The following is a 22,103-nucleotide window of genomic DNA, read 5'->3' as shown; positions in this document are numbered from 1 at the left end:
CATGCTTTCCCAGTGTTCCCGTGGAGCAAGCCAAAATATCCCGCTCCATGACCTACAATCAAAACATGTAAAGTACTACAATTTAAAATATTCTATCATCTCCCTCTTTTTATCATACACATCTTCTACTCAATCTCCCCTTGAAGTACAGAGACAGTAAGGAACGGTTTTGTTTTCCCATATCTGAGAGTGCAATTTGAGGCAGGAACACTATACTACACCACATCAGCACAGACTTTGTCTCGTAAATACGAGAAAAGATGTCAATTTATGCAGTCTTTCTGCAGAGTGAGATTTTGGTGTGTCTCGAGGAAAATGCACTGCGGAAGCGATCGTGTATGTGTGTGTTTTTCCAGCTCCTGCAGAGAATGCGATCAAACCCTCATTACCATACCATCACACACACACAAGCGGGAGGTGTGGGGTCAGATGCGCCAGTTCTTTCTTAAGTTGTTCTCCAGGCAAGGAGAAATGAGACAGAGAATCGTGTAAAACTAATTCATTTATTATATTTTAAAGAGTACGTAGCGTGGGATCATGAAAATGACGTTTCATGCAGTCTGTTATGTTGCCGTGTTTGAAAGTAAGCTGTCTGCTAAGTTGTAAGTCCGAAGGTGAATAAATAACAAAGTTATTTGCTTGTAAAAATGGGAGTCGACTCTGAATCACACAAACGAGACGTGGAATAGTTCACCTGCGTGTCTACGTCACTATACATAGTCCCCGCCTACGTGTTGCTGAGACTGCCGGGAAAACTTATCTCTCCTCCCACAAACACTGTCGCTCGTTCATGATGCGTATATCACAACCTGTAAGTGTGACTTTTGATATTTGTCTGAACTTTAAGAAATATTTTCGTACCTTATGTCTGTGTTTAGCTAATGCATACGCTAACATTAGCATGTAGCGCTATTTCTGGGGTGTTACAGTTTGTTTATCTTGCTATTTTCTCGGCTGATTTAATCAATCCATGAACTCTCAAAGTATTTATTTCAAGAACTAAGTCGAGTACTATCTGTATTGTAGTAACATCTGAAGATACGAACACAGTACACCGTATGCCGTGCCAACTAGTCCATGTATAATACTGTTACAAGAGAATTGTAAATGTCCTTTTTCTTACTGTGATCTGCAGAAGGATGAATTAATTCTCTAAATACTTTATGAACTTAATAGAATGTTTTATGAAATAATTTTGGATTGGAATTAAATGATTTATATAATTCTTCTTTTAGAGTGCATCTCAGCAGACCATTTTGTCACGACAAGTTTCAAGTCTAGGCCAATCAGCTGAAGTGGGTTGTCATAGTGACTCGCCACAAAATGTGTCGGTGGAAAAACCCAAACAGATGAATTGGAAAAAACATCACTCGGCACACAACTTTCCATCGGTACGCTAAAAGAAACATACCATCGGAGCAAAAGTGTTAAAAATATGTTGTAGTCATCGTACGTCATGTTGAATTTGTGGTACAAAAATACTAACAAATTCACGTGTTTGTGGTTTCAGCCTCACAGGCAGCAGCTTGTTGTGTGAGCATTGGCACAGTAACTCCATCAATGTCGTATGACATGCCATTTTCATCAACGCCTGTAAAAGTAACTGAATACAGACCACACAAATGACCTCGACTGATGTTGGAAGAGGAAGAAGAAGAGGAGGAGGAGGAAGAATCTGCCACACACATGACTCAACTTTTAACCCAGTGGAATCTATCGTTACTCAGGAATCTAAACGTCGTAAGTAATTATTATTTACTATCTGAGTTATGTACTTTAAGTTTAAAACGTGTTTATTTAAAATTTTATTTTCTTAGGTCTAAAGCTCAAAGTTCCTTATATTCTGGCCCCAAATATATTGTTTTTGAATCCTGTCTCCGTGAGCTGTTTGAAACGTGTCCAACTTGCAGAGGGAAATCGGATGTATAGCAAAGGCAGATGGGAACATATGTGGCATTCACTCTGCTTTGCCCCAAGTGTACATACTACCGGAAATGGCAGAGCCAACCTTTAGTGGGATGTACACCAATCGGAAATCTGCTGCTATCTGCTGCTACGTATTTTACGGGAGGATCATTTTTCCGTCTTCAAAAAGTATGTATATAACTAATTTAAAATCTAAACAGTGTTTTTAAGGAGTGTTTTTATGTATGTTTTTATGTATTCTTAGATTTGCAACGCCATGAAGTTACAAGTGTTCCACTATTATACATTCGGGAGACATTGCAGAAACTTTTTGGAGCCAGCAGTTGTGCACAGATGGAGAAGTGAACAGCAAAACATTTTCCAAAAATTACACCAGGAGGAAAGAATTGCTCTATCTGGAGATATGCGTGCAGAGTCACCAGGTAAGGAACAAGTTTAAAATAATTTACGTTAATGTTGTTATGTCAAATGTTTATGCCTATGCAGTGTCATTCTTCAATTTGAAACATAGCAAGTTGTGTGTTTTAGGCCTTTCAGCAAAATATGGAAGCTACTCTGTCATGCACACCGTAAGCAATACTGTTTTGGACCTTCAGCTTGTTCAGGTGTGTATCCTTTTCTAAATTTGAAAACATGACTCATGTAACTCAATGTACATATAGATATTATGTTGATTATGTAGAGCAATGAAATTGGAGGAAGTTCTCATGTGGAGAAAGAAGGGCTAAAGAGATGTTTGGATCTGCTAGAGAATAACGGTTTATCGGTGGACTACATAGTCACTGACCGGCACCCACAGATCCAGAAATATTAAAGAGAACGTTGAATAACTCAATTCTACGATGTGTGGCACTTTGAAAAAGGTAAATCTTGCTCCTTTTAAAGTACAAATATGCTGTTGAAATTATGCCACCCTTCGAACATTGTCTCTGCCCATTTCCTTTGTGTAAATCAGGTTTGTCAAAGAAGTTGGACAAACTGGCCGAAAACAAGGACTGTGGGTTGTTGAAGCAGTGACTGCACAGCATCCGGAACCATGTTTACTGGTGTGCGACTTCTTCTACGTCAGGACCAGAGAAGGTTGCAAAATGGATGTCACTTCTCAACCACCTACAGAACGTTCACATTCATGACAATTCCATTTTTCCGAGGTGAGCACATCCTGTCCGTATTTCCAGGTCCCCCAAGAAATGGTTTCAAACAGGTATTTAAAATTTACATTACTTTTATCTAAATTTAAGAAATACAAACAACATGTTACTCATTAATGTAGATTATATGTTACGTTTTTTTTATCATTTTATGAAAATGTAGGGTCAGTAGCACTCCACAAGGTTGAAAAAGTCCTTTTCAACACAAGGGGTTCTCAAGGACATGGAGAAGCTAAGCAACCATTTCCAAACATCCTCGCTGGAGGCTTTCCATAGCTTGATTCTCCGATTCGATCTGGAAACTCCTGGCGTATCCGGGCTACAACACAGGATGGAATGACAACACGGACATGACGACCTAAGTAGCCTCAGCACCAGCTCACAAAGCTCCTATACGCCAGATGGCGGAATTGCCTATAATTCACAGACATAATATTTCATATTTGTAAATACGTGTCTACCTAAATGTGTTTCAGTTTTGATAAAGGTTTTTCAAGAATAAAACAAAGTGTCTTGTTGTATTATTTAATCTATTCAATAATATTTATACATTGCTGTTTCGGTGCCTTATGGGGCCTATAGTCGCAAGGCAGTTGGCCTCAAAGCCTGGATGATGGGACTTCAATTTGATCTATGCGTCTTACAACCTTACGGATGACATGATTCAATTACTACAAAGAAAACTCCTTGCAGAATATATTATGTTGTTATGGCAACAAACAATAGAAATATTTTTAATAACACATAAATTCATTCATAATAATGTGTAAACAACCTGTTGCACTTCCTGGCAGCAAATATTTTCATCCTCGCTTTGCATTTTGACACATTTGCCGCAGGTGCACCTATATAGATATATTTGGGTGAAACTACAATCATTTTTCATAATGTCGACTTTCTGAAATGCTCTATGTACCATGACAACGCACAGTTAAGACGAAATAATAGTATTACTAACGTATTTTAAGAAAAATAATATTTTACTTCATTGATAAGCAAAAGCACAACATGCATGTTGTCACACTGGGAGTTTTTATGACAAGAGTTGTCACTTGACACTGACAAACATCTTGCTCCAGTCGTGGTGGAGTTTGTGGAGTATTAGCGTCTTCTTCCTCCTCATACTTGGGCTCAAATTGGTACGGTACAATCGCCGCCATCTCTATCTACACATATAATATACATGATATCCAACCACATGTAAACCGTAATCCTGTAATGATGGTAGGCGTTCCATTTGCGACAAATGATGAACGCGTTTGACCAATCACAACAGACTACACCATCTGACCAATCACATGACACAAGGTTACCGGGTAGGAGGGGCCTAGACGGATGAATCGCGGAACGAATCATTTGAGAGTCAGTCAAGAAGTAGGGTACGAATTACTGCATATAATTACGACCTTTAAGTGTTTTTACACATTGTATGTATGTAACTTGTTGTTGGACACTCCATAAACCAAAGTAGGGCCTAAAAAACCATATGCTACCTACTCATTAAGACACGTGGCGATAAAAATGTGACATCGCTGAAAAAGTGGTTCAGTGGAACGACTCGCTTTAACCTTCAGCACCTTGATATCACAAGTCATGGAGCTTGTTAATGAGTGGTGTTCTTCAACTTTTTTGAGCAATGGGAAATATACATTTTGAAAGATTGTAAAGGGATGAGAATATTATGAAGACGTTTGGATGGGAATTTTTCCTTTTAAAACACCTTCCAATAAGAAAATTGACAGATAGGATCCCTTTTATATCTCAGTTATTTCTCTTAGATATAAATATGATTGAATGTAGACCTCATGGAAACTTGCTCAAATGTCTTAAAGAGAGAATGTCGTTAGAGTTTCAGACGCCATCTCAACAATGTCAAAAACTGAGCTTGGATTTCTCAAGTCTGCAATGAAAAGTCAATGTTATTGAAGATCTCAATATGAACTCAAACATCTGTCATCGAATTTCTCAGAATCCAGATTATTTTCTGTCTACAGTCTACATTCATTTTACACCTCCATACTCATCCTGCATTTCAACAATCGTTTGTTTCTGTTTTCATTTCTCCAAAGCAGTTTTAGGGAGAAACATCTCAGCCTATAAGATCAGATACTTCAAAAAGCGCAATCAAATCTTCAGAACTACTTGAGAACTTGATACTTGACCACATAAACTCTTGATATTCACATCCAAGCTTAAAGAAAAATAAAACACTTATGTTTAAATATTTGAATTGGGTGACGGAAAGGATAGAGACTTCCCGCCATTGGCCCATTTTACACAACGAAACGCTCCTGAATTTTCACCCGAATTCTGAATGTCGTGATGGGTTACGCTGTAAATAATTCTTGAATTGATTGAGGTAATCGATTAATTATTGTTAATAACAGCAACAGTGTTTATTTCCCCCCCCCACTCGAGCGAAAGAAAACAGAAAGGTTAATCCGAGTCTCATTTCAGTCGTGCAGCTCTTCCCGCGTGAGATAATCAGGATGCCACACTTTGGTCAAATCCAAATCCCTCCACAGATACAATTATCCCCGTCCCCCGGCCTGCCAGTCGCTCTGTCAGCCCACTCTTTTAATTCTGTAATCAGAGACGAGCAGCCCCCGTATCGCTGTCTCCACACAGCAGCCAGTCAATACAGACATCCCCAAACACACCTCGGCCGATTCCCTCAAATGTTTTATTGAGTGTGGACATCTGGGCTACTGTAAAACACGCATTATCTGAGCTGGGAGGAGAGCAGCACCCCGCTTTGTCCCCGCTGTCAGCCGTGGCAGTGTCGCCGCGTTTGATGGAGATTAATGAAGTATCAGGAGAGTAATACGCTTCTTCGAGCACTCTTACAATCTGGAGGAGAGGACCATCCCTGTCTTAAATAGCAAGGCTGTCAGCGTCGAGAGGGCCTTTCGCTCCGGCGCGGGGGCGTTGGGTGCTCTCCGAGCGAGCGGACACGGATAATGCAGTGGCGGGCCACCTTTTGGCAGGTGGCTATCAAAAATTTGAGACTAATTCTCACCACGTGCCGTTCCTTCCGGTGGGCGAAATGATGCGGGCCGGCCTATGTGAGGCGACTTCGTCGGACTACCTTTGAGATATTTCATTTAAAATAATGACAGGTATGAAAAGCAGGGATTTGTCAACACGTTAAAACGAGTCCGAAGGATCCAACGCGCTCTTGTGGAAACGTCCATCATGCGTTATTCATGACGCGTCTGAATTCCCAGCGGGCGACCGTACCTCTTCCTCTGTCGATTCCCATTCAGACGTACAGCTAAAATGGAAATAACTCTCTTTCATTTGAGAGCATTCACACTTCCCGAGGAAACAAAATGAGTCCCATCAGCTCCTCGTATACGTCAGGCCCGTTTGTTCCCTGTCCGGCCGAACTCAAAATAATTGACTTGAAGTGCAAATACCGGCGAGTTTATGCATTCTGCTTCTGAGCGGCGCACAATTAATTAGAAGAATCAATGTTCCTTTTAAAGACTCAGGAGACCATTTAATCCGAGCTCAATGCCGGCAGACTGGCTGGATGGAGGGGGACACAGAAAAAATCAATGGCTATTTGTGAATCGTGAGTACGTATTAAAGGCGGCCTCGTCTCACTGCTTCATTTGCACTTGAAAGCAGCCATCTGGAGCAGCAGGCTTGGCTTAAGCAGATATGATTACTAATAATGTGATATAGCCGTTCGCTGGCCTATTCAGAAGCCCTATTCCCACTGCTGAAATGAAAAAGCACTGGTTTCTGCCTTGGGAGAAGTCACACGCATGCATATACATACGTACAAATGGCGTATCGCTGGAGTGGAGGGATAAAGAGACGCACCGAGGGGTCTCGCGAGGCCCAGTACACTCTTTGAACTTTCTTCATGATGTGTGTGTCTGTATGGCAGACGAATTTGTCTGACAAACCTTCATCCTCATACAACTCAGAAGGAAAGTGGATATGCTGTAGAGATTAGATTGGGTTCGCTTTACGCAGAAACAATGGATGGTTATGGTACATAACTGTACGTATGCGAAAGTGAATTTCTGTCAACACGTTTGGTTTGATTTTCTGTGTACTATGTGGTAATGTAACCTAGAGCGAGATTGCTTAAGGAGGTGTAAATGGGATATGAATAGAGACAAATGAAGCATATTTAGAGATTACAATTACGACAACAAACCGTTTGTGTCACATCCCTCGGGCTACTGCTAATAAGGGATAAAGAACTGTCTCAATTACACACACAAACACACACATTCACACAAATACGCACACACATGCACAGAGGGATTACAGCCACTCTCTTAATTTAATTCAATCTCCTTCAAGCTACTGGTTAATCTAATCCATCACTAAACATCCAGTTCACACAGTCATTGAATGTTTTCACACTTTAAACTCATTTTCTTATCAGTTTTAGTAGCCAAACTATTTGGAGAATTAAGACAAACTTACTGTAAAATGCGCGAATGTTCGATAAGACACCGAACACAAACACACTTTTCGAAACATTTCACAAATGTTCTTGCAATACAGTTAATATTAAATTAATGCCCTCTTTGTAAAGCAATTATACGGGTGTTTATTAATGATCAATAACTCATTTACAAATGCATTAAAATTATAACTATTTTACCAGGTGGACTTTTCGTAGGACTGTATGTACGATCGCTAGAAAAAGCAATACTGAATCCCCACCCCTAACCATAACGTCACTGGCGCGAAAGCAAATCATACTAAAATGTAAGATGTAAAATGTAAGCCAAAATTATCCACATTGTACAAGAGTTATGTTTTTGCCATGATATTGTGATGGCAGTTAAATAAAATGGTGACTGATGAAATACCAATCATGTTATAAGCGCTTAATAAGTGTATTTATTCTCATTTATTTGACTCAAAATAAGATTCATGATTATCATGATGTTTATTGCAAAAGAGGCTGTTATAGTGAGACTGAGTTCATGTAGTTACACCTATCTATCAATCATGCATTGTTATTACTCCCTTATGACACCTTAATAAATACTTTACAAAGGCAACCGTAATTTAAAGTTTCACAAATTTTTCGCAATGTTAAGTTGACTGTCTAAAATGAAGACAAAAGCATTTTGAGCATTTTGCATTTCCCTTTGTCATTGGTGTCAGTTTTATTTTTATCAACTTGACACTTGTGTTAAAAAAAGTATTCACTGACATAGCTTTCACCAATAAAAGTAAATAAAAGTTATTCAACAAATAAATAAAAGTTAGTTCTGATAAAGGTATTAGTGTCATTTGTTAGCAGATGCCACTTACTTTGACATTTTGTAATCTGGGCAATTCCAGAATTATGGATGTGACATTTTCAGTCAAAACCTGAAATATATGAGAATGTATTTATTAACAATATTTTGAATCATCGGGTAATATTGTCCTAAACCCCTGATGAAAGAGTCCAGCCATAAGTCTAAGCACAAGTTTTATATTTTAAAAGTGGGATAAACACTATGCTATGCTTTAAAAACACAGAGAATGCTTAAAATACTTTGAGAGACTTCACATGCGTATTAAAACCACCAAATGTTGACATCACTATGGTGAAGCTTTTCACACATTTTCATTTGAAGGTTGACAATTGCATGAATTTGCCCATCTAATGCTATTCGTATGTGGCGTGATTTAAATATTCTAATACCTTTAGGGTTCGGTGTAAACAATGAGTTGCATAATTCACGGTTTAATCTCTGCAGTTTAGTAGAGGCCTTTGTGTCAGGGTTTATTCTCACACCTGGTTCAGTTGTTTCCCATTAAGACCCCTTTGTGTGCCCTTAAGGACAGCATTAAACAGCCACTCATTGTCACGCGACAATGTTGTGCGTTACAATGCAAATCCTGGGTATTAGGAGAATTTTCAGGAGAACATTCTTCATTCATCAGTTGGTTCCTCTTTATCACGACTGAAATGACATCAGCATCCAGGACTGGACGTTCATTCATTTAAAAAATAATAATATTGTAATTCATCCCTTTTGTCGATTACAAACCAAACGAGAAATGTTTTTAGTGGGTTGACCACAGTGACCCCGTATCGGCTGTATCCGGTGATCTGGCGCATCCTGGAATGCTTTTCCCAGCCCTTGGCATTTCCCGCAAACACTGAGATGTGTCACAATGGCATTACCTCATTCACCAGATAAATCCAATGACACACGTTTAAATGATCACACGAGACCCTCACATTTGCTTTTAAATGCACGACACTGCTTCAAGACTTCAACCTTTAAAAAATGCCCATCCCTTTTACTTTATATGCATACGTAAAGATTTAGAATTAGGAGTGGTGTTAGATTTACAACCTGAGTCAAGCATTTAACACCCGTGAGCTGCGTGAGTCAGACACCGAGACCCCATGTGAAACTCTTTTATCGCTGTGTCAACACGCTTTAACTGGATGCTTTTGTCATTACAAATCCGCCATAAAATTCACTTACATATGGTCGATCTGTCTGCATGTAAAAACACGGCGGCTGTTAAAAAGGTCACAACACGTCGGCGGTCACACAAAAAAAGATATGCAACCCTTATCCGCGCTCCCTTCATCCGTGAAACAGTCCTTATGTTAAGAATTTCACACTTTATTTAACGTGCCTGTTGGTATCAGTGTCAGCGCAGCGCAGCCGTTAAAGAGGATCTGGCAACGCATAGCGTGTAGATGTCCTCTTGATAAAAGAAGCCCAGAGAGCTCTGTGAAAGGACTGCGCTGTATGTAGAGTGGATTTCAGACTGGATTTGGACGGTTTGTCAGCGGACTGCAGTAATTTCTCCCTCTGTGTAAAAGTGTGTGCAGCGTGCCGGCGTCTGGAGCCCGTCTGAGCTCTCTGATCACCGGAGGCCTCCCTCATCTGGGCTCTGACATCCTTCCCTCTGCCAACCTCTTTATAACGACCCAGTTTGATCACATCAGATGGAACAAAGCAGCCAGCGAGTCCTTGTGGATTACTCCGGAATACCTGCGGAGAACTTCCTCGCTTCAACGCAAGGACGGGAGAAAAAGAACTAGAGATTTTATGAAGATAGAGATGTGTGTGTGTGTGTGGATACAGGTACATGTCTTGTAAGTGATTTCTCTGTGAGTGTTAAACACAGAGTTCACACTGAGATAAGACATCTGTCCTGTTATCAGCACACAACCGCCTTCAGTCTACCACACACATTTGTTATTGATTCACATCCATCTAACACTGCAGATGCATCACAGCTGAGATGAGAAGATCACTGGTAAATATTGATGATGAAACAGCTATTCAGTACACATTTACAGAGTAAAATTGTCAGTGTTAAAGAAATCCAGTGTGGATTATATATACACTGTGAGAGTTCATTTGACATTTTTGAACACTGAAGATTTTGCTGTGCATAAAAGGTTCTTCACAGCGATGCCATTTAGTCAAAGGTTCTTTAAAGAAGCACCTCTTCCTTGCCTTTTTATAGCCTGAACAACCTTTTTTGCCACAAAGGACCTTTTGTGAGACAGAAAGGTTCTTTGGAAACATTTGGACAGAAAAGGTTCTTCTATTGCACCGTGAAGCATCTTTATTTTTAAGAGTGTATGTGACACCGGCTTTGAGAGTTTTGCTCAAAAAGAACTCAACACACTTTAGTGTTACATGCTTTTACTAAAGAAATGTGAGGTGCAAAAACATTGTGTGTTGCTATGTGATTGCTAGGGTGTTACTAAGGTTAGGGTTAGGGATGGCGTTTTGCCAAAAGTGCCTTATTTTGTATTTTTTTCCTGTTTTGTAGTGCAAAAACATACTTAAATCTGAAAACATTTACTTGAGAAGCCAAATACACTTTATCTTGTTCTCTGAAAATATCTCAAATTTAGATTTAAATCAAGTTTTACGCGTGACCCTTTAATGTATGGATAATGATAACCTCAGGTTTTTCCTCTTTTCTTTTATGTATTTTCCCTTTTGAGTCGACATCTGAAGAGATGACAGTGTATAGGATGATGCACTATGTGCAACTATGCCAGCAAGACTCACACATACGCAAGAAATGGCTTTTTGAAAGCTGTCCACTGTAGTGACCTCTGTGTGTGAAAGTGGCAAAACAAGAAAGATTTGATGACAAGCGGTTGAGAAAAACGGTCTTGTTTCCCTTTGAAAAGTTGCATATTACATTAAATATATTTTCTGCATCTTATCATTTATGTTACCTATTATGTTCTTTTGGAAAAGCATCCCACTTTTTTTTCAACATCCTGCACAATTAACGATACCATTTTCGTCCAGTGCACAAACATGTTTGTAGGGTTCCAATCTCCAACTATTCTCCAAGTATTAAATCCATAACTAAATTTTTTTTATGATTAACAGGATTTATATGGAAAATTTGCTCAGTTGTTAATGTACCGTCATGTGACACATTTATCCAAAGCGACAATGCATTCAACCTATATGGTTTCTACCCATGTATTCCCTAGGAATATAAGATGTGACCTTTACATTATTAACACAATACTCCACTAATTGAGCTGGAGAAGGAACAGATGGATCAGTTCATCATCGGTTCCTCATAGGTTCCTCAGATCCATGTTTTGGTTTTTGGATTCCGCATAAAGATAAAAAAAGACCTCAAAAGTGTCTAGTGCAGTCTGGATTCACACATGTTAGCTGACAGCACCAGTGCCATATCCGCACAACTGTGTTTGTGTTTACAAAATCACCGCGTTTAACATATTGATGCACTTTATGAAAAACCCACACTTAAACAACTAAAAAAAATCACTAGTTCGGAGGCCAAAATGACAAAACACATCAGTCTCAATAAATTCAAGTTTTGTAAATCAGACCTCCTAATAAAAATCAATTTATATGCATAGGCGAGGGAACGACGCTCTGAGAGATGAATAAAACAAATGACTTTCTCACAAAGCATCAATTTGACTGGAGTCTGTCGGTGAGCAAGTCCGCTCCGCCGCGCGCCGCCACAGAACTGTTGAGCGCTTTTAATTGCGTGTGTAATAAGATCGGGGTCAACATATTTCATGCCAGGAAAATGATGTGTATTTAATGGCTCTCATACATTACCCTCCCTGTGTAACATCACTGACGGAGAGCCTGTAAGTTTAGCCGTCATTAATCAGCATCAGGGTTTGTCTTGTTAGAGGGGAACAGATGAGCCCGCAACGTTCTCGCCGTGGATCTTGATGCCGAGAGCGGGCTGATAGATAACATTCACCTCAATGCTGCCTAATAAAGCATGTTACAGGGCTTAGCGGCGTTACAGAGTGCAGTTTTTACAGCGTAAGATGTATTGGATTAATATAGCTACTCACTGGTGCTTACCTGACTAAGTACCTTTCATTCGGGAGCAAGGCCTCTCGTAATCAGTTATGCGCCGGGTCTGTTTGGCCTAATGAGCGCGTGTTCTTGTTGGTGTTGTTCATTTTTAAGTGAACGTGAAACACAGTGCGTGACATATTATACTTGCATAATGTAACACGCGGACGTCAGAGACTGAACATTCAAAATCTAGTTTTAACCTGAAAATAAACAGGACATTTTGGGATTTAGCAAAAAATCAATTCGAGCCATGTAAGATGTATGGGGCATTTTGTCCAAGAATGATATTGCTGTCATTTAAAACCTTTGACTCATTCGTCTCTGTGAATTTATGTAAATACAATGTAAGTCAATGGGGGTCAATGTTTTACAGACATCAGTGTTCTTCAAAATATCTTCTTTTGTGTTCGACAAGAAAGTCAAACGTTGAAATGGCATGAGGGTGAGTAAATAATTAAAGAACTTGAATTTTTGTCTGAATAACTCCTTTGAACAAAAATTTGTGATATTGGTTAAATTCCATTGTACAGAACTTTTGACATTTTTAAATCATATTGGGACAACTTGAATAATCAGGTTTTACATGAACTCCCACGTTTTTAAATCCCCTTTTTGTGCTTTAAAGCACAGTTTTCCATAGACAGCTAAGGCAATCGTCACATCCATAACGCTCCATATTCCTCATAAATGAGCACATGAAAATTAAAATGAAAAACTATTTTATAGTCTATGAAAAGCCATCCCGTCTCCAGTTGTTGGGTATTATTGCTTCTGGGTTTTTAATTCACAGAAATCCTACAAAGTATGTTGTCTTTTGAAAACTGTGTTTGTCACATCCACAATGCTTGAATGATTCTCTCATTTAAAACAGAAATCGTGTGCATAGACTGATATTTTTTATGTCTGGACTATTATTGGGTGTTAGTAAAATATAAACATATATTTATTATTATATATACTGTATACATATTCTATATACATATTATCTCTATTTTGTGATGTCAGAGGGGGAAGATACTACGTTTTAATGAAAGTTTACACTCATGACTGTCCATAATGAATAATTATTCTGAATAATATTTTATTGGTTTAAAAACAGTTTTTAACTTTCCACGTTTTTTCCCTCATTAACATCTCCTACTTACTGAAAACATTATTAAAATCCCTTTTTGAAACGTTTATAACCTGTTCCTCACCTTCGGCCCACTGCAACGTCAAAAGATGTTAAGAGTTCAACAAGTCGCAGACATCATTACAAACTCCTTTATTCTATTGAGAAACATTCACTGGAACAAATGCAAAGCCAAATATCTGTATTGATGCAAATCCTTCTCGTGTTTGCAGATTTGAACGGCTCTCAGAGGTCTGAGTGGATCCATGACGGGGGGGATGAGGAGGAACAGACCCCCCCGCAGACCCACATTCGGCCGCGTGAAAGCCACATCAATTTCAGCACAGACAAGCGCCGTCACACAGATTAGGCAGCCACAATGCCACGGGGTCTTATCTCCACCCACAGGAGGAGGGCAGCCTGATCTGCGCAGGATGGAAACATTCTCACCGCGTAATGGACAAAATCAATTGTTGCCCTCCGCAATCAATGCGGCCCCCTCGCTCTCTGCTTCCAGAATCATGGTGTAATTGAAGTTCTCCGTCGTCTGGGATGGTGGCTTGACCTGGGTGGAGGCCGGCGATATCCGACCAGGTGCCTTGGGTTTGGAACGGCAGGAGCAGGTAGAGAGAATGCTACTCACCTGGATGCTTCTCATATAAACACACCTGGTTAAACAAAACACAGAGGAGCATTATGGGTAGAGATCTGTTTTAGCCACAAAAAAAATATTAATTTATTAAAAATTTTAAGAGTAAAGGTTAACTATTTGAAGATAATCCATAACTGTCTTAAAATTTGCTTATTTGTTATGTTAGCATATTTAAGGGAAGATATATAATCATAGTTGACGGACATGTTAATATTTCCTCAAGTATAAGCACTATTATTAATAACAACCTTTTTCATGTAAACATTTATAGTTTGTCTTAAATTGTTATTGCTACATCTTTAATGTCAGTCATAGAAATATAAATGGTTATGGTTTGATATTTTACCAACAAAGAGTAAAAGAAACAAATCATTTTACAATTTATTTAAAAAAAATATTCATACGCATTTCTACACGAATTATGGCCATAAGTTCTTTGAAACATTTTTCCAGATACAATTATTTTATGGTGCAGTTGAATATGGCACACAGTTTACAAACACACATAAAAGAAGAAATGCTATAAGTCTACAGGGCCAAAAGTGCATGTGGTTGAATAAACAAGTATTTATCCCCATCCTATTGCAAAAAGACAGACTGCATTACCTCATCCAGAGAGACTGATTAAATATATTAAAATAAGAGCAGGATTTCTGTGTTATTGCCCTGTGAGAGAGTTTGATTAATTAGCATATTTGCTTTCTCATTTAGAGGCATTGAGAATTCCTCCGAAACATCATTTTCCAAGCGCCCAAATATCTGCTGTCACAATGTCTTTTCTCCGCCGAGAATTTCACAGTGCGAGAACAATGAAGCCGAAATGTCTAAGTTATAATTATACCTAAGATGACAGATGACAGTTAAAAACTTAATTTAGAATAAAAATCTCCTTTGACGGAGTTGCGTGTGTGCTGGAGAGAGTGAGAGAGAGAGAGGGATCTCTCCTTTAGAATGGTAATTACTCTGCCATTTATTATTCGATCAGCTCACGCAATTAAACGGGTGTGTGGAGGACACAGCTGATAATAAAGAGAAGGGAAAGAGAATGCTAATTAACCTCAGGGATGGCTGCTCCTCACGACTGCTGCCAGCCTCGTTAGCTTCTCTCTGTACCTCCTGGTGGTGCCGTGACCCGGTCGGTCGGGTCCGAACTTCCACCCGGGCATCTCTGCTGCATGTGGTTGTGACGGTCTGTAAACGTGATGCAGTTTATTGATGTTACTGACGGACAAGGGTATTTATTATTCAGAAGCTGTTGTATATATTCATGATCGCAGACACGCCCGTTCACCGCTCTGTTTCGGTATGGTGGCTTTCAAGGTCACAGCCTAACAACAGTTACACTTGTATCACAATTTGAAGTTTTTCAAGTTTTATAGGTTCCTGTGATGAACTGTACGGAAAATGATTGAACGATCTATAATTTTTTCCCACACAATGTATTTTTGTCTTTTACAAAAATAATTCCCATTGCTACTTAAGACTGTTTTGTGATTTAGGGTCACATATACATGATGTTTTAGGCCCCGTACTACGATGGATAAACCATGGGGGGGACAGATATATAATCATAGTGCATTGCATGCATTCTTTTTAAATTTCTGAAATTTAATTGAGAGAGCATAACTTAATATGTAATACACATAAGAATAATTTAATCCTAATTATTTTAATTGTAATCTAAATGTTTTTGGAAGGGATCCCAAAAAATCTGGGGGAATGTGCGCCCCCAACCCCGGCACTGTGATGTTTTTACTAATTTTATGTCCGGTCATTTGATGATCACTCATCAATATAAATCCAATATAACAGCTTAGCAAAGCAACATGTAAGTTACAGGATCTGAAGTATGAGCAATGACAATAGTGATGTTAATACTGAAGAAGTTTGGAATAAATCCATGTGCTGCATAATGGGAAACAGTCATTCTCAGTGAAAGTGCTAAAAGAATGTATAAGACCCTCTGTGTCAATCACATTCGCAACAATTCTTTTACACAAATTTCTTTTCTTTTAACACACAGTGGGACACCTGACACATAGAAGACGCACCTTTTGAAAACGGTCAGAAGTAAGTGTGGAATTATAAGATTACATCCATATGCTTTCAAAAGACATTCTGAATTGATTATAAGGAAAGAAATCTATGACTGGTTGCGTGGATTCTGACAGTATTTTGGAGTAATTTCGCACATATGTGTCCCTTCATGAACCACAACGTCTTTATGGATAAACCAGTCAAAAAGTAAAAATATCACTGTGATACTTCATATGAATTAGCCACCATGTAAAATTGTTGCAGAGATTGTGTTGTGGTCATTTGAATACATTCATTTGTACGTAGGCTAAACATTTCTCTTTAACCAGGCTTCTTTTAGTCAGTCCGCATTCAGTCATACACTGTACTGTGGTGGTTTCCATCCATGCACTTCAAAGTGTCACAAATGTATTAAACAATATGTTAAAATGCAGCCGTGCTGTATTTGCCATAAGGTTTAAAGAAGTCTCGTCCAGGCGGATGGAACATCTTTCTGAGAACATGCAATCAGCACATGTCGTCATTTTAAAGTAATTCTACAGTAGACCCCTATCTGCTGTTTTTTATACATCACACCTCCACCAAAGGCACTTGAGCCGGAGCCGAGAGTCAAAGCCATCATTCTGAGCTAGTGGCCTCTTCTGATGGAGAGAAATTTACATTTAGTTGAAAACTTTGCACTCGAGAGAGGCGAGGAAAGGAAGAAAAATCCAATCTGCGGTAATAGTAGCTGTAGTTTGGTTTGGCGGCACATTATTTGCATTCCTCAGGTACGGAGCTCTCCTCCGGCGACGCAGTAACGATTCACAAATCACTGTCGCCACGCCAGTCAAGGGCTGCGCTCCGCTCAATAGACCATTGTACCTGCGAGTGTAATTGGTGAAGGCTTGACAGAGCCGCGAGTCGTAACAAAGATCTCTCGCTTTAGGGCTGAGGGATGATTTTCATAATGTTAGCGCTAAATGAGCTCGGAGGTCTCGGGGTCCTGGCACTGAGTGACACGGGACCGGTGTCACGCACACGCGTACAAAGACAAGAGCAAAACACGCGCGTTCTCGCCGTCATCCAGAACACGCACCGCTGTCAATTAGAGATTCTGATATGATGTCAACACCACTTTAAACACCAATTTGAACAACTTTATGACACGGGAAAGGCAGAAGTCTCCCCCAATTATTTGTCTCTCGCGCAAACATCTTGACAAATGAAGACGAAACATCAAACGCGTTCACGGTAGTGATTTTACAGATTTGTTATTTGAAGAGGAGCCTGGTTACGATATAGAAATAATTGCTTTTGAATAAGTCATACATTGAGAATTGACGTCAAGAAAACAAAAATTTCCGTGAAGGATGTGAAACAATGAAAAAACATGAAATCCATTCCATAACTATGATGTCATCCGGGCACAAGGACACTCGTGGATGCTATTAGACAACACAAAATAAAGATTATAAGGTGTATAATGATGAGATAAAAAATAATTGATAGGGCTGCACGGTATATCGAAATATCGCAAACCGCAATCGTTTGCAATAACTTGATCATTTAAAAATGTCTGAAAGTTACGTATAGACCACTTTGAATGACGTAAAAAACGCTGATATAACGCTGGCCCAACTTCCTGATTCATTTTTTTAACACATTGGCTGAACAAAACACCAATAAGAGAACCGAATATCTTTATGAATGTGAGATTTAAAAAATAAATAAAGCTTCTGGACCAGTGTTTACATCTTGCGAAGTGGTCTATACGGTCAAAGTTTTATGTTGATAGCAGAACGACTGTGTCTGATGTGTGTAAGATAATGTAAAATAAATCATGTGAAATATATGTTGGTTATAAAATTTGCCGTTTTTTAATATAGCCATCGCATTATTTAGCATTCTATCGCAAATCACATTTTATTGTCTAGCCTATATAGCAAAGCCCTAATTGATATAAATGAAAAAGTCACCCGTGTGATCTTAAGGGGGAACTGACTCATCCACTAAAATTCACAAGCTCTAGCATCATTTGTTGGAAGAGGTTTTTGTCATTAAAAACAAAGAAATTGCAATGCCGCAAATATTTCTGTGGACAGATGTGATAACATCATTATAACCCCGTATATAGACTGCATGATATTTAGCTCAGTGTGACCGATTCAAAAGCAAACGGGTGTAAATCAAAGCGAGTGGGGTCACACGTGGGACGGGTCAGAGTTTGAGAGTCTTGAATGTGTGTTCAGGGCGTCTGGTCTCCGCGCAGAACATCATTTCTCAGATGCGCTAATAGAAAGATTCAGCACTTTCTCCCTCCGCTTCCACTCTTTCTCTCCGAATAAATGATGCCTGAAATTTTTATTCTTTTTATAATGGAATTGCAATGGCCTTCGCTGCAAATCTAGTGGAAATTTTTGCATATGAAGAGAGAAAAATTAAATGTTAACCACGTTTTAATGTGATTAAAGCTGACAGAGACATTATTTCAGCTAATCACTCAGTGCTGACAAGCTCTATCGGCCCGTTCCGCCGGTGGAGGTTTCCATCACGCGCTGCTTTACCGTCGAGCATGCATGCGCTTTTAGTCAAATTGTTTGACATTACCGGAAACCATAAACATATCAATGTCATAAATCAATTAACCATGACCTACATTCATGTGCAATGTATGTTTCATATTGCTCGTCTGAAGCCAGTAGAGATGAGTTCATGTGAACATGTCCTTATAGCGTTTCTGATGATATAATATCAAACCGGTTTATCACCGTCATCGCCCAGAGAATAACAACATTAGTGGAGTCATACAGGATGAAAGATCCACATTTACGACCTAAAGAGTGTGTGTGAGTGTGTGTGTGTGTGTTTTCATTTGCCAGAGATGGCCCTGGGCTTAAGCTTTGATCTCTTTAAATGTCATAGATGGGCAGAAAATGAGGAGAGGAGATCAGGGTAGAGGAGGTTCATAGTAGTGTTGGTAAAAGAGAGAGAGAGAGGTAAAAAGGCTTTAGTGCTTCATATAGACCGAGCAGGTCAGAAGGGCTCCAATATTAAGAAACTAAATAGAAATCAACAACCATGATGCTTATTACTTTATTTATGATTGGTTTGGATCAGAAATGCGTTACAAAAATATCATTTTCAACAATAAACCTATAGTGATGTCGTATGAGGGAGTTCATGATCATCTCATCGTCAAGCAGTCACTGACTTTATTCAATTATTATGTCAGTATTTATTTGAGGTACATGTGTGTAAATAATATTTTTTTTTAGTAATGTTTTAGGATATTATTTGAGTATGGCTATTCAGTCATAACAATTGTGATGTGAGATACTGATAGGGAATGATACTTTATCTGTCGATGACTCTGGCAAATATTTCAAAAAAAAAAAACTTTTATAGCATCTATCTAAACTTAATAGAATACTAAATGCTAAATAGGGTGTTGTAGGTGTGGTTAGTACTCGTACTTAAGTCAACCTGACAGTAATCCTATGGACCGTATACCATAATACTGACAGTATCAATTTCTACTCCATCATTTCCTTTACTGTCCATACTATCCTCAGCATAAATAACCATCAAATTAGACTAGTCAATTAAGAATTAAATTAATAATAAAATTTGAACATAAATGTAACAAAAATGTCGAAAGAAACAGCTGTCGTTTATTATCAAACAATCCTATGCAATTAATCTGTTCTGACATTATTGACTCTAAACACGCCCCAAAGTTTAACTTCACCTCTACCTCCAAACTAAACAACACAAACACAAACATTTCCAGAGAGTCTTGCCGAACAACACAAATTAGCTTTTTTATGGTGGTTAAAGGCCCCAAATATAAAACTAGACGGACTTCAGTTCTTACCTCAACACTTACTCTTAAACTGCTTTCATTCTGTTCTTCATTAAATGAGAGATGACGGAGAGAGAGATGAGCTGATGGAGGAATGAGAAAGAGATGGAAACCACAGCAGGACTCTTTTCATCCTCACAGCAGTGAACGACTGGAAATGACGCGGGCGCAGACGCTGAGTGCACCCTACACACACACACACACACTCACACACACACACACACACACGCACGCACGCACGCACACACACACACACACACACACACACACACACACACACACACACACACACACACACACACACACACACTCACTCACTCACTCACACACACACACTCACTCACTTACACACACACACTCACACACACACACACACGCACGCACACACACTCACACTAGAAAGACTGCAGATGTCCCAGGAGGGTCTCTTGCAAGTGCAATGCCTTTCTGTCCCAGCCATAAATCTGAACATCATTGCTGAAGTTCATTGTGAAACACAGCAGGTGTCTTTAAAGAAGTAAGATGTTTTATTGGTAAGATGTGACACAGGCTGTGAGTAAACACAGAGGTATTTGCTTACAGATCTAATATGGGTTTACATTTGAACAAAGCCCTAATCCTTAACATTGAACTTTGCAGCGTCACCTAGAAACACCTTAGCAACCATTTAAAACACCTAAGAACAACCTTGTTACCACCATAGATATAAACTGTATAAAACTAGATGCCACATTCAGGTGTGCTCCAGGCACGTACACATGTGGGCCATCTCGGAACAGTCCACTGACGTCACTTACAGTTTGCAGGAACGGCCCAACACTGTGCAGTCATGGCTGTGAAAACCATGGGAATTTAAATTCTAAAAATGGGATAAGCTTTCGTTGTCGTCATGTGTAAATGTTTGCACAAAAAACGAAAATATTTTTATAACACAGTCAGCTTTCTCTTCCACCCTTGCAGCGTTCCAATATGGCGGACGACCTACATATAGCGGCCCATAGAAACAGATGCTAATGCGCCATCTAGTTTTTATATCTATGACGACCACCCACAACACTGTAGCACCAACGTAGCAACACCCTAGCAACCACTCAGAAATCAGAATTCCTTGTCTGTTTTGAAACCAAATGATGTCATAAAGGTTCTCTCTCTCTCTTTCTCTTGCCCTCACTGTACCTCTGTGTATACACAGCAAGCATGCTGTGTGATGTGATCAAACCGTTATTAAAGCATTCTCTCTACACTACAAGCATCCATACAACATCTCACGTAACTGCTTGGATCTTGAAATCAGTGACAAGAAAAAGTACCAGGTAACATTCAGCTCTCGAAACAAGCGACGCAACATCATCATCATACGAGAGCGAATCCATAACAGTTTGGGCCAAAAGTGATCTGCACATAGAAAAAAACAAACAAACCCTTCAAGAGCGTGTACATCTTAAAAAAAATACTGTACTCAGAGATGCCATGATGTCACAGCACCGCGCTGACTTCCAAAGGAAGGGAGAGGAGATACGGGGGATGTGAGGGGGGGTCTCAGATCATCAAGATGTGACAATTGTGACAGGAGCCCAGAAAGTGTAGCTGCTCCCAACGTCACGTGCATTTCTCCGTCTCCGGCTCGGCCCGCAGCTGACAGCTTAATGTGAGCCACATGCAATATTTATTCCCATCCACTGTCAGACTGTCTAGCTGTCCATAGGAGTACAAAGAATGTCACTTATTAGAATAAAAGCAGGGGAACCGGCGGTAATCAAGGACATATGTACATCAGCCGCAGCCTGGTCCTCACGAGAGCTCTCACCTCATCTCTCTCTCCTCTCTGTCTCTGGTAACTAGCTCTCAGGAGCCCTTTGCGGCCGTACTAAATTCATTTATTTATCTCATTAGTGCCGGCGGGCCGCAGGGACGCTCGCTGTGACATGTGCGTTTTGTTATAATGCTTATCGCAGAACTAATAAACAACAACCGTCGTAACGGCGCTGGGCGACGCATGCTATCATTAGCCTTAATGAAAACACCTGCAGTTTGGGAGAAATCCTGCCATCCTGAG

The sequence above is a fragment of the Triplophysa dalaica genome, chromosome 8, assembly GCF_015846415.1.
Source record: "Triplophysa dalaica isolate WHDGS20190420 chromosome 8, ASM1584641v1, whole genome shotgun sequence".
In the NCBI taxonomy this organism is placed as follows: Eukaryota; Metazoa; Chordata; class Actinopteri; order Cypriniformes; family Nemacheilidae; genus Triplophysa; species Triplophysa dalaica.
Note: the sequence above shows the minus strand (reverse complement) of the source record.